Below are 12,961 nucleotides of genomic sequence, written 5' to 3'. Positions count from 1 at the left end.
ACACAGAGAAGTTAAGTGACTTGTCTGAGGTCACACTGCAGCTATGTAGCAGAGTCAGAATTAGAACCCAGGGTTTCTCACTCCTGTGTCTGCACTCTTTCCACTAAACCACCCTGCTTCTCAGCAGCTCTAGTAATCTCTATGGTAATCGAGGGACCAGAACCTAGCTCTGTAAACTGGTTGGAGTTAAACCATAAGAGACTTCTATTTGCAAGTAGAAAGGATGGAGAAAACAGGACCTACTCAGAATTTTGACTGTGTGAAGATAAAAGAGTAGGAGTTCCAAAGCCCTCTGGTTTGGGTTATCGGTTGGAAGAGCAAATGAAGGAAAACTAACCCCACACTGACATCAATCAATCAATCAGTGGAGTTCCCTTTGTGCGTAGAGCATTTAAGTAATACTTTGGGACAGACAATAAAATTAAAATACACGTTCTCTGCCCTCAACTAATTTACAATTTAATGTGGGAGCTCACAAATAGAAAGTCACCCGCTAGCCAAGCAAAAGATCCATTTTTCTCAATAATAAGACAGCCTGTCCAATGGTCAAGTGTAACTGTTGCTAGTCCTCAAAGACTGATGAAATTATCAGAGACAAATCTGAGCCAACCTATTTTGAAAACATTAGGTAGGCAAGGCAGAGAGAAGGGGGTGGGAGCAAAGCGGGAAGAGAAAGAGAGGGAGATTCAATGTAGCCAAAAGCAAAATGACAGGAAGAAAGATAGCAGAGACTCTTGGGATGTCCAGGGCCAAAACCCCCAAAGCAGAAAGAGTGTCAAATCCCATTTCCAACTTCCTCCAAGGCCACTGGGAGCTGAAGCCAGTCCTAAAAATAGCCTATATCCTTCTCCAGGAATTAAAATCATTTGGGAATAGAATCAGCCCTCTAGGGTAAATGTAAAGAACATTTGTGATCTTAAGGAGAGCCTACTGACTGTGAATAAAGTCTGGTGCATTGGAATCTGGGTATCAGAGGGAACAGGCTCCTCTTTGGATGTGACTGGACTAGACTAAACTAAACTAGTCCCCTCTAACTCTAAGCTTCTTGTGGGGAGGAAATGTGCCTAACAACTTTGTTGTATTTTAGTCTCCCAAGCACTTAGTACAGTGCTCTGCACACAGCAAGTGCTCAATAAATGCCACTGATTGATTAACTCCTGATTTAGCCTATTAGTCATCTTGATTTAGCCTCTCAGTCACCTGCCTTTTCAGCCAAGATCATTCCTGCCCCTTCCCTAACTCACAGGGATGCTAGGAAAACATACTCCCCAAAGTCTTGAGATTGTTAGATCCCCAAGGGTGGGGACTGTGCCTTTTAATTCTATTGTATGCTTCCATAGTGCTTTCTGAGCAACAGGTGCTCAGATTAATGCTGTGCACATTATACATGCTTAAAAACAATTCTGGTTTATTACTCACCAGGTAACAAGGAAAAGGAATTTTGAACTTCAAGTTTACATTTAAAAACACTGAAGCCCTGGGAATTCTCTCAAGTCACTGGAGTTTGCTCCAGAACTGATTCTGATTTAAGGACTCCTTAGTATCTAAAGTGGGAGGGAGGGGAGAAGTAGGTGAAAAGCCACTTGGGGGCTAGCTGCTCCCCTCTAATTGAATCACTTTCCACTGGATAAAGAGGACAATCTGGAAGGAACAGCCTAGAGCAGGGACTTCCTGAAGGGAATAGCCATTAATTAGGTGAACAATAATATGCATGGGCCTCAACTGGCCCCTAAAAAGGAATCAGAAAGAAACAAGGCTTTATCATCTTAGGAAACAGTGTGGTTTAGTGGAAAGAGTATGGCCTGGGAGTCAGAGGACCTGGGTTCTAATCCCAACTCCACTACTAACTGATGTGAGACTTTGGGCACGTGTTCTAACTTCTTTGTGCCTTGGTTTCCTCATCTTCAAAATGGGGATTCAGTGCCTGGTGTCCCTCTTACTTAGACTGTGAGCCCCATGTGGGACCTGATTTTCTTGTTTCTACCCCAGCACCTAGTACAGTCCTTGGCACATAGACACTAAACGAATGTATTATTATTATCATTATTATTATTATTATTACCAAGACCCAAAGCAATGAAATGATCTTCCCTGGTACTCTGGCAAACTCTTTGCACTGGCCAGTATTGGCATCAGCCTGTATTGACCAAAGAGTACGGGCTCTTGGCCCCTCTCAGGATCACATCTGGAGAGTTTCCAGTACTCTACCAGTCACAGCTACGGGAGGGAGAGTCAAGCAGAGGCCTGTCCATTCCATTCCTATCTTGGCCAGTGGCTAGTGAGTGGAAAACAACCTGCTACAAGTCAAAACTCACTTGTGCTGGGCAGCAGTGGCATGGGAGAAAGTTGAGAGTGAAGGCTCAAGTTTATTGCATGGAAGATGGCACATATTAAGTGCTTGATTACTAAGATAACTAATTTTCCTCTTTCTAAGGAAGCAGTAGATCCCTAGTTAAAGTCCTTAAAATTCCTTACACGCCAAGGTCCAACTACTTATCTCCCCTCATCATTCCATAACATCATCAACTATGTGACCAAAGGAACAAGTAAACCATCAGCCTTCAACTAGCATTAGCTGAAGCCATCTGCTTTGCTCACCTTACCAAGGCTTTTTAGGGTTCCCTCTTCATCAACTTTCACACAATTAAACTATCAATTCCTAAAGGGCCATTATTTCAGTTGAACCCGGAGGAAAGTGTTTTGCTCCAGAAATCTTCTGAATACCCAAAGCAGAAATTGAAACGAGACAAATATTAAAAAGGCAAAGAGATGAAGTTTTTCTTATACTGTAATCTCCTTAATGGCAAGGAATGAGTATGTAAGCTTCTGTTGTACTCTTCAGTGCACTTAGAAGCACACGTGGCTCAGTGGAAAGAGCACGGGCTTGGGAGTCAGAGGTCATGGGTTCTAATCCTGGTTCCTCCAACTGTCAGCTGTGTGACCTTGGGCAAGTTACTTAACTTCTCTGTGCCTCAGTTACCTCATCTGTAAAATGGGGATTGAGACTGTGAGCCTCACATGGGACAACCTGATCACCATGTAACCTCCACAGCGCTTAGAACAGTGCTTTGCACATAGAAAGGGCTTAACAAATGCCATTATTATTATTATTATTATTATTATTATTATTATGCACTTGGGTGCTCTGCACTCAGAAGGTGGTCCATAAATAATATTGATTGACTAATTGATTTTTTCACATAGTCCAATTTCTGTTCCTGGAATAAATAATCAATTGGCAAATTCCTGGGAGAACATATTTACCATGAAATAATCAAACACGTTTTTTGGAACAATCTAACTTTATTTGATGCCCAAAAGACAATTCTGGCCTTTCCCATTAGATCATAAATGCCTCAAGGGCATGGATGACAACTTCAACTTTTATTATACGCTCCCAAGCACTGGGTACTTTGCTTTACCCCAAGTAGGGGCTCCATAAATACTAATAATGATGGTGCTGAGAAGCCCTCTGAAAAAGCTTTATAATCTATCCACCATAACAGAATTAACCAGCAGGGTAAGTGAGGTCTACACGCCTCTCCTTTTAGATGCCCAACTGGTTGAAAGATTCACATTCAAGAGTGATAATTGAAGATCCCAAGTCCCAGTTGGAAGCCTGTGGGCCCTGGACTGGAAAATATGTACTTTCTTTTATCAAAAACTTGCTAAAATAGTGATTCCCCAAGCCAGCAGTCCCATCAATGCCTGAGAGAGTGGCTAACATCCTTGAGAATGGGATTAAGGTCCAAATTGATCCTAACAAGTTGGTGTATGAAAAAAATATACCAAATAATGTTAAAAGAAAAGAAAACTACTGACAACAAAGTGAAGAAAGTCTGCCATATGCAAGTCATAAAGCCTACAGTGTCACAATGAATCTCAGGATGAATAGGTGTCAGCTGAAGAGACTTTCCTCGTCACATATAACTACTCCCCCATTCTGTCATCCTTCTGGGCTGCTCAAAACCTTAGAGTATTATTATATTCCACTCTGACCTTTCCTTCCTCACATCCAATCCTCCTCCCATCCTTGTCACTATTACCTCTGAAACACTGCCAGGTGTCTCTCATTACTCTCTGCCCTGAATTTGACAGCCCTGTCCCCTCTCACTTTTTCCTTCCCCTTGGCTGGTCCACCCAGTAACAACCTTGAGCCTAAAACCCACCTTTAAATACTCGTTCCTCAAACTTTTCCCCATCGAGTGCCATTTTGCTCCTGGCCCTCCTCTCCACAGAACCTGCTGCTGATGCCCTTCTAGATCCAGAGCACATTTCTGATTTGGGGTTTCTCAGTTTTCAGTGAGCTGACCTTTCCCAACTCAGGGGCCTCAACTCTTCTACTCTTCTTCATGCAGGCAGGTCAGTGTTCTCACTAACAGCATCTACATTCCTTTCCCACTTAGACTGTTTCACTTGCATGAAACACTTTACTTCCCTTTGGCTAAACTTGGCTTCTTAAAAATCAAAATCTCACCTAAAGTGCTTTCCGGTATGTGGCCAATACCAGTGATAACAATAATATCTGTGGTGTTCGTAAAGCATTTATTGTGGGCCAAGCACTGTGTTAAGTGCTGGGTTAGCAGTATAATTAGATAGAAACCAATTTCTTTCCTACATAGGACTCAGTCAAATAATAATAATAATAATAATAATAATAATAATAATAATAATAGCATTTATTAAGTGCTTACTATGTGCAAAGCACTGTTCTAAGCGCTGGGGAGGTTACAAGGTAATCAGGTTGTCCCACGTGGGGCTCACAGTCTTAATCCCCATTTTACAGATGAGGGAACTGAGGCACAGAGAAGTTAAGTGACTTGCCCAAAGTCACCCAGCTGGCAATTGATGGAGCCGGGATTTGAACCCATGACCTCTGACTCCAAAGCCCGTGCTCTTTCCACTGAGCCATGCTGTTTACATCACTGACTCTAACCTAATCTATTCAGAAGTATAAATATTAGCTATACATTTCCCTGTGTGCATAATCTCCTTTTATCTTTTACTTCAGACCTTTTACTTCGATTGTATAGTATTAGTATCCTAGAAGATGCCTTGCACAGTGCTCTGCATAGTGTAAGCACCTAGTACAGTGCTCTGCATGCAATAGCACTCAATAAATACTCTTGGCTGAATTGAATGATTGAGTCTTCTTAACTTCATGTTTTTGCAGATGACACAACAACTTTTGTTTCAGGTCACTTTAGGTTGAAATTTCCCTTAGGGTCAGGCCATGCTTCCTTAGCCTGACAACACCCTGAGAACACAAACAGAGCTCAGTACATGTTTCTTGATGATGCTATTATTTAGGACGTGGGAGCCTGGAATGTGAAGTACATGGAACTGCAAGGTTATACTTGGTTTGAAGGGACTGGGAGGAGATGAGAAAAGAGCTGTAAAAACAAGAAAGGAGTTAGAAAATGAGACCCAGAAGTTCTCAGGGAACTGGGATTATTTAGCCTGAGGAGAAATTTGAGTTGCACAAAAGGAAAATATTTTTGAACAGAAAGCTTGGTGCCAGAATGAAAATGACTAAGGGAAGATTTAAATCCCTTTCCCTTGAGTATTACTGTAAGAACAGGGCAGCCACCTAATGTGTTGGATGATTAGGCAGAAAGGACTAGATATTGCCTCACAATCCCTTCAAGTCCTATAATTCTAATTTGGGCTACAACTACAAACACTTCAGATGTTCTTAAAAAATGGAGCCATTTCACTCCAGTAAATTAAATCTAATCCGAAAATAACCTACTGAAGCTTCAACTACTTAAAAATTCATAAAGATAATCCATCCACAGTGAATGGAATGTGAGCCCTCAGGGGCAAAACAAGCTTTCTCAAGATGAGGAGGTCTCCTTTAAAATGTGACTTGTTAGTGCTACTGTGCACTGCTGAGGTACCCAAAGTGATACTCTGAAATTTGCTTCTATGCTGCTTGGGTTGAAGGAAGGACTTTTACTTGCAAAGAATGTCATTATTTTCCCATTTAATGGTTGCCAATTGGCCAATAACTGACATATGTATCTAGTTGTCCGGTAAGAAATTAATCCCGGGAAAGTTCATAACATCAATCTTAGAAAAGTAGGAAAGTTAAGATTAGAGGTAGCATTAGAAATATTAATTGGAAAGGGAAGGGGCCCAGATGTTGACCTCTGTAATGGAAAAGCCTATCCTCCTAGATGGCCACTGGTGTGAGGAATTAGGATTGCAGGAGAGATAAATCTAAATTTTGTTCCTCATTCTTGAAGTTTGAGAGTTCTAATGTTCAGATCATTTGAAGGATCATTAGTCCATTTGTGATCTTTTTTCATGCCACCAAAAGTAGCATCTGGACACAGTCATAATGTCATCTGTTGTATCGTACTCTCCCAAGTGCTTAGTACAGTGCTCTGCACACAGTAAGCACTCAATAAATACCATTAATTGATTACCAATGAGTAGTTGTTGAGCACCCTAACACAGGTTTAGCAACATCAAGAGTAGTGCCACATTTGACTAAAGAACAGCAGCATTCACAGAGCTGATACTGAAAAGGCCCCAAAAGCAAGTTCTCTACTCTTGGAGAGGTTTAAAAGTCCCACAGGGAGAATAGTAGATATAGGATAAAAGCCCAGACAGAGCTCCCTGATGTTATCACATGCTGACTTAGATTACTCTCTTATGCCTGAAGGTTGGGGAATGCTAGAGGAGTTTCCGGAGATCAAGCAGGGCATTTGAGGAGTAGAAGGAGAAGGAGTTAGAGAAGGAAGAAGAAAAGGAGAAGGATAGAGAAGAAGGAGGAGAAGGGTAGATTAGACGGCTCATCCAATGAGGCAGATGTGGAAATGGGCAAAACAAGACGAAACAAAAAATTAAAAGCCAAAATATACAAATGCTTCTCTGCTAATGCTAGGAGCTTAAAATATAAAATGGGAAGTGTATTTTTGGCAGTTAGTGAGAACCTTGCCATTAAGGACATCTGTTGAGATTTGGTGGTGAGAAGATAATCAGCAGATTTCAGAATTGCTGTGCTACGCTCTACAGGATTTATACAGATAACCACGTGGGGTATCAGGAGGGTGCCAGAGTATATGATGAACGAACAGTAGTATTATTAGAAAAATCTCAGCAGTAAAAAGAGAATGCTGGAATCTCTTTCAGAAAGAGCACTAAGGCCTAGTGGAAAGAGCAAGAGCCTGGGAATCAGAGGACCTGGGTTCTGATCCTAACTCCACCACTTCACAGATCTTGAACTTGGCCAAGTCATATTCACCTGTAAAATGGGGATTAAGCCCCATTGAACCCCATGCGGGACATGGACTGTGTCCAACCTGATTAACTTAAATCTACCTAGTGCTTAGTTCAGTGCCTGGCATGTAGTAAACACTTAGCTAATACCATTAAAAAAAAAGTTAACCAAACAAATGTATCACAGTAGGAGGGACCTAAAACAACTTGACCAGGATGAGGAAGGAAAGAAAACAATTGACAGGTAGTAATAGCTGGAATTGTCATTTACTTTCACGCAGTTTGGCTATATCTATCTGGAACTTATATGAAGTTTTTGGAGAGGACAGATGACTTTTCTGGAACAGCAAGGTGTAGAACCAAAAATGAAAGATAATGTATTAGATTAAATCCTAGATTGTGGGCAAGATCTGTTCCAGGAGATAAATGTAAGAGAGTCATTATTCAATAGTGATCTCAATTTCAGCAAATTGTAACATTCTTGCTTGGAGGAGAAGGCTCCAAAATACCAGCCTAATGGTATTTCATTTTAGGATAGGATACTATGATGAAATGAATTTCTTTGTTATGAAGAAGCTGAAACGAGTAGCTAAAAGAGAACTTACTGGAAGATTTACCCCTCTAGACTATAAGCTCACTATGGGCACAGGACATGTCTACCAACTCTGTTATATTGTACTCTCCTTAGCACCTAGTCTCACGGTGACAAGTCTGGCAGGTAGGCACCTTGTCTCAAGGGAGAAATTCGATTCTATGAAGAGCCATGTGTTGCTCTCAAGACACGTTTCTGATTCCTGCTATAGGGTGTTAAAAAAAAAAAAAACACCACCTTGCAGAACCAGGTGAAATGGATGCCACCAAATAAAAACAGCAGCCGACAAGCCAAAACCATGCATGGCTAGCCAGCAAGTGAAAGAGAAAAGGGTCATTTTTAAATCAATCAATCAATAATATTTACTGAGTGCTTAGTGTATGCAGAGCACTGTTCTAAGCGCCTGGGAGAGTACAGTACAACAGAAGTAGCAGATGTGTTACCTGCCCATAATCAATCAATCAATCATATTTATTGAGCACTTACTGTGTGCAGAGCACTGTACTAAGCGCTTTGGAAGTACAAGTTATAATAAGCTTACAGTCTAAAACTCTCCTAAATGAGGTGAACAGGGAAGTTCATGAAGAATGACAAGATATGACAAGAATGAACAAAAAGGAGTTTAAAGAGCACCTGGCAAGGGATGTCAAACTTAACCAGTCAAAGTTCTTCAAATATTCCAAAAGCTAGTTAAGAAATCAGCAGGGCCCCTAGAAGATTTATTAATTCATTCAATCGTATTTATTGAGCACCTACTGTGTGCAGAGCACTGTACTAAGCGCTTGGGAAGTACAAATTGGCAACATATAGAGACGGTCCCTACCCAACAGTGGGCTCACAGTCTAGATTTATGATATAAGGTGTCCTTAGGGATGAAGAGGGAATAGCCAAGAAGATCAATTAATTAATCATATGTATCGGGGAACCTACTGGGTAAAGAGCATTATGCATTCTAGGTAGAGATCATATTTGAAATTAAATAACATTAAGTAGAGGTCATGCTATAGTATATAAACATATAGTTGTATGTGGATAATTATATTTTTATTTATATACTATAAATATATCTTAGTTGTCCTCTGTATTCAGAAAAGCCCCCACTGATGATGAAATTCACATACAAGTGTGTATGTGATTGAAAAAGCCAATGGGGGATCCACAGTCCTGGCCACATTTTGTGTTCAAAAAGGCTGTCCCTTGGAGAAGCAACATGGCATATTGGATAGAGCATTGGCCTGGGAGTCAAAAGGTCATGGGTTCTAATCCTGCTCTTCCACTCGCATGCTGGGTGACCTTGGACAAGTCACTTTACTTCTCTGTGCCTCAGTTTCCTCATCTGTAAAATGGGAATTGAGACTGTGAGCCCCCTGTGGGACAGGGACTGTGTCCAACCCATTTGCTTGCATCCACCCCAGTACTTAAATAATAGTAAGCATGTAATGAATACCACAATTATTATTATTATGGTTTGATTTTTGCAGTTCTTGGTACTTGCTTTTGCTACCTTCTTTCTCTTTCCTTATGAAACTTTTGGTCAAAAAGAACCACTGGTTTCTTGTTAGCCATGCACCATGCCGGTCTATCCTTGGCAACTGTGAGCCCATTGTTGGGTACGGATTATCTCTGTTGCTGAATTGTACTTTCCAAGCACTTAGTTCAGTGCTCTGCACACAGTAAGTGCTCAATAAATATGATTGAATGAATGACATGCAGAGATGCAGCATTGTCTGAGGGCTTTACTTTACCGTGTCTTTTCAACATTTCCCTCTGTCTTTCTTGCTTTCGCTTCCTTCTTTCATCTTTCCATAGAACCACTGTACTAGTCTCCTGCTGTCATTCATTCTTTTCATGTGACCCAACCAACATAGTTCTGTTCAAGTGAGAGGTAGCGTGACTAGTGGAAAGATCACAGGCCTGAGAGTTAGAGGATCTGGGTTCTAATCCCAGATTTGCCATTTGTCTGCTGTGTGACCTTGGGTGACTCACTTAACTTCCCTGGCCTCAGTTGTCTGATCTGTAAAATGTGATTTAGACTGTGAGCCCCACTTGGGGCATAGATGTTGTCCAACCTGATTATCTTGTATCTGCCCTTGAGCTTAGTACATTGCCTCGCACGTAGTAAGTGCTTAACAAATACCATTAAAAAAAGGAAAAATGACTTCTATGCTGGGAGATTGAATTACCTCCAGAACTTCATTGTTTGTGATTCTATCTTGCCATTTGATGTTGAATACAGACTTTAAATGATACTGATGGAACTGCCTGAGGAATCAGGTACTGGTGAATGGGGGGAAATGCAGGTTCCGCAGCCATAAATAAAGAAGGTAGGACTGCTCTACAGCTCTGTAGAATTTCAGTTTGATCTGGAGTTTGATTCCTTGCTGACACCACACTCTGTTTCACTGACCCCCAAAATGTGCAGGTTTTCTTGATTCAGCTTTCTACCTTAGGTATTAGAATTCTGTGACTCTTTCTGCTCGTGTTCCAATGCAAGTGTTTGGTTGCATAAAGGGCTTTCCTAATGTAGGTTGATTTGCATGTCTGCATTTTTCTTTAGATTTATGTTTGACTCAACATCTGGCCAATGCAATGAATTGGTTTGCCTGTCTTTTTGGGCGTGTTCCTCCAGGCCTCTTGAGTGTTTGAATTCAGCAATTCGTGATAGTCTGCCTCAAGGACTTGGAATGATGTTTGAAGTCTGTTGAGATGGAATTGCTTCCCTGAGGTGCAGAAGTGAATTCTAGCACCTGCATCCAGATCTTTGGCTGCATTTTCCAGCATGGCTCTACAGAATAGTGTCATAGTTTGCATGCCTTAACTGATGTGTAAGAACTGCTCTGTCAGAAGAACATCTTTAATCCCCTAACAGTATTCTATCCAAAGCACATAATCAAAACACACGTTATGGCAGAACTGAGCATACTAAGCATTTGAGAGAGAGAACTATAGAGGTTAAACCATAGTGGGCTGGGAAGCAGCGTGGTCTAGTGGTTAGAGCACGGTCCTGGGAACCAGAAGGACAGAAGTAATAATCCCTGCTCTGGCAGTTGTCTGCTGTGTGACTGTGGGCAAATCACTTTACTTTTTTGTGCTTCAGTTCCCTCATCTGTACAGTTCATTTATTCAATCGAATTTATTAGGCCCTTACTGTGTGCAGAGAACTTTACTAAGTGCTTGGGAAAGTACAATACTTCAAACAGTGACATTCCCTGACCACAATGACGTACAATAGGGATTAAGACTGTGAGCCCTGTGGGTCATGAACTGTTTCCATTTTGATTAGCTCTTTTCTACCCCACTGTTTAGAACAGTGCCTGGCACATATTAAACGCTTAACAAACACTATAAAAAGGAGATTACAACCCAATTCTCTAGTTCAGTCTTTACTGGAGACATTAAAGAGATTCCTGTGCCCAAACTGTTTTTGGTAGCAGGCAGGTCAGACTCAGTGACTCACACTGTGGGGACCCAAGGATGTTTTAGACCAAATGAAAATATTAATGGGACCAGATGGAATCTGCCCAAGACCTCTGGAAGATGTGGAGGGGAAGTTGAGGAACTCCTGGTGAAATAATGAACCTATCATTACAAACAGCCACTCTATTGAAGCACTGGCATAGAGCCAGTGTAACACCATTAAGAGAAAAAGTTCATGGTAATTCTGGGAATTATGGACCAGAATGTCTCACTTCTTAACTTGACAGTTGGGTAGAATCAATCATTTCTCCTATTATGTACAGGCAACAGCGTTTCTCTAAGGAAAATTGTGCCTGTGATGTTTCTGAGGGTATTCAGTCCTAAATCTCAGCCAAAATATCATCTGGAATCACTTTAGGAGTGCCCAGACCACCGTTAGCCTCTGAAGGGTAATACAGCCCTCCAGTTCTTCCCTTCCTAGGACGAGTAGGAATTTCTCCAAAATCAAGGAGATCAGATGGTATCTAGCCTACCATTCCCCCATCCAAGAGATGGCTCCAAGAAAGTCAGAGAAAAAGGACTCCCACCCTTCCCCTTTGCTTCCCAAATCTACACAACTCCTCAGCACCTGGAGCTTCTCCTCCAGCCTGTACAGCAGGCAAACACCAGCATCAGAGCTCTAGAAATGTTTTTATATTTATTAAAAACACATACCCTTTCTGCAAGTATTCTTAGCACATTAGTCGGGTAAAACATAAACCGAATTGTGATCCAAACCACCTTTCCCTATCTTTATCACTTTTCCCCACCCAGAACCCTCTCTACTTGTAGGCATCCTTCAATTCTCTTTCCTCTGGTCATTTCCCTTCTTCTCTTAGTGTGTCTGAAATTCCAGTCTCATCCTCTCACCCTTGGATAATAATGATGGCATTTATTAAGCACTTCCTATGTGCAAAGCACTGTTGTAAGCACTGGGGAGGTTGCAAGGTGATCAGGTTGTCCCACAGGGGATCACAGTCTTAATCCTCATTTTACAGATGAGGTAACTGAGGCACAGAGAGTTAAGTGACTTGCCCAAAGTCACACAGCTGACAATTGGCAGAGCCTGGATTGGAATCCATGACCTCTGACTCCAAAGCCCGTGCTCTTTCCACTGTGCCATACTGCTTCCCTCGATACCAGGGTTTCTCTGCCATTTCTCCCACTCAGGGTCAGGAACCTTGCTCCTCTGGAGTCCTAATTTCTGGATCTCTAAACATTTCAGGTCTTCTAACCTTCCAGGAGCATGACCCCAACTCCAAATAGCATGGGCTGGAAGTCAGAAGGACGTGGGCTCTTATCCTGGGCTGGTAGTCAGAAGGACATGGGCCCTTATCCTGGCTCCACCACTTGCCTGCTGAGTGACCTTGGGGAACTTACTTAACTTCCTTGTGCCTCAGATACCTCATCTGTTAAAAGGGGGGAACAATGTGAGACATGTAGGACATGGAAGATACCCAATCTGATTACCTTGAATCTACCCCAGTGCGTAGAACAGACCCTGGAACATAGTAAGTGCTTAACAAATACCATAAAAACCCCTCCCTCTCCAAAATGGCTGGAGGTCTTCTTCCCCAGTTATCTGAACCCACTTCCTCCTTCCCAATCTTTCCCTCTGAATGGCTGGTTTGCCTGTGATCTAAGTTGATACCCCATAAGGCATTTGGTAGCTGCTTAATTAAACTT

At 41.8% G+C, this 12,961-nt stretch overlaps 1 protein-coding gene and 1 non-coding gene across 3 annotated transcripts in view; one reads left to right on the top strand and one right to left on the bottom strand.

Annotated features, from left to right (window-relative positions):
• The window catches only part of NPR3 (natriuretic peptide receptor 3), an 80,818-nt gene that overhangs the window by 19,936 nt on the left and 47,921 nt on the right, over positions 1-12,961 (bottom strand). The gene's annotated exons all lie outside the window — the stretch shown is intronic.
• Positions 2,168-2,305, top strand: LOC119926213. The gene has a single exon (XR_005450107.1). It is a non-coding gene; the product is annotated as a small nucleolar RNA SNORA7 (small nucleolar RNA).

This window comes from Tachyglossus aculeatus, chromosome 3 (genome assembly GCF_015852505.1).
Source record: "Tachyglossus aculeatus isolate mTacAcu1 chromosome 3, mTacAcu1.pri, whole genome shotgun sequence".
Taxonomy (NCBI): domain Eukaryota; kingdom Metazoa; phylum Chordata; class Mammalia; order Monotremata; family Tachyglossidae; genus Tachyglossus; species Tachyglossus aculeatus.
This window is presented reverse-complemented; position numbering and strand designations above follow the sequence as displayed.